The sequence below is a fragment of the Neophocaena asiaeorientalis genome, unplaced genomic scaffold, assembly GCF_003031525.2.
Source record: "Neophocaena asiaeorientalis asiaeorientalis breed wild unplaced genomic scaffold, Neophocaena_asiaeorientalis_V1.1 scaffold384, whole genome shotgun sequence".
NCBI lineage: Eukaryota > Metazoa > Chordata > Mammalia > Artiodactyla > Phocoenidae > Neophocaena > Neophocaena asiaeorientalis.
Window position 1 is genome coordinate 356,482 of NW_020174573.1, and position 1,394 is coordinate 357,875.

The 1,394-nt window shown below is 55.0% G+C and overlaps 1 pseudogene; it reads right to left on the reverse strand.

Annotated features, from left to right (window-relative positions):
* Positions 1-629: 629 nt before the first annotated feature.
* Positions 630-1,142, reverse strand: LOC112408410 (dachshund homolog 2 pseudogene; annotated as a pseudogene).
* Positions 1,143-1,394: the final 252 nt, after the last annotated feature.

Here is a 1,394-nt window from a genome sequence, read left to right on the forward strand (position 1 = left end):
TTGTCCTCACGCTCTCTCTCTCTTTCTGTCTGTCTCTCTCTCACACACACACCCAGACACACACACACCATCACCATCACCACCACCACACACCAACGCACTCTCACAACAAACACACAGGATGGGGAACGAATCACCCTCTGGGATGGATTCTAGACTTCCGACCCTCTGCATCCCCCAAATGCTGTGTTCTGGATTGCCAGCTTAGGAGCCCAGTTTACAGCTCAGCCAGCCCGCTCATCCAGAAAGCCCTTGGTGTCCGTGTTCAGGAGAAAAACCTATCCGACCCGTACGGCCACAAAAGAGCAGGAAGGAAAACCAAATAGAGAAATTAACAAGTAACCACAAGCAGCCAGAAAGCCATGCAAGATATGGGAGAAAGGCTGGAAACTTTCAGTACAGGACCGCAAACTGAAGTTTGTGCGGGATTTTCTTAGACCCAAGCCCTGCCACTGAGCTCGGACTAGAAAGGACAGGCAATTAATGAGTCCTTCCAGTCCTCTTTCCTCACCGTCTTACACCGTAAAGAGTACAGCAAGCCAGTTAAGACTCACTCTCTACAAAGTTGGATGAGAATGAGACATGCAGAAGAGGGCAAAGGGGGAAGAGCGAGCCAAGAAACGAGTATCTCACCTGGCATTGGTGCAATCGGTGAACAAAGTTTCAAAGTCTTTCCTGGTGATGAGTTTGCAGCGGTTGACCCCGGGCTGGATGGCCCCCAGCCCGCGGAGGATCCGGACCTGCTCGACAGTACACACCACCGGAGATATGTCCAGTCTCTTCAGCTTGGTGTACACCGTATGCAACCCTCCCACCAGGTGCTTGAGAAAGAGATCAAAGACTTGCGGCAGGCAGATCAGTTCCTGGCCGTCCAACAGGAACGAAGCTACCTTCACCCCATGCATGTCGACCATCCTGCACTCGTTGGTGTTGGTGTTGCCGCTGCCTCCGCTGGCACTACCGACCCCGCCAGCCCCCGCGCTGCCGCTGTGGTTATTAGCCATGAAACTGTTGATCATATTGGGGGTGAGACGAGGAGGCTCTCCAGGAGTCGAGTACAGGGGTTCGGCCCGAAATAAGCCCCCCGCGACGCCTGTGCCGCTGGAAGTTGCAGAGATCACCGGAGGTGCGGAGACGGCCATGGTCATTCAGTCTCAAATCGTTGGTCTTCAGGCCTTCGCTTTCTTGCCCTGTCTCTCTTCTAGGTCTCCTCCTACTCTCTCCCTCACTCTGTCGCTCTCTCTCTGGCGCGCTTTCGCTTGCTCCCAACTGTTTGCAATTCTACAGTAGTTAGGCTCACGCTCACCCACCACCCAGCAAACCTTAAGCGGCCCAGACCAGTGGCGGCCCGAAACCCCACCCCCACCACACCCCCTCCCCAGGCTGGCAGCGCC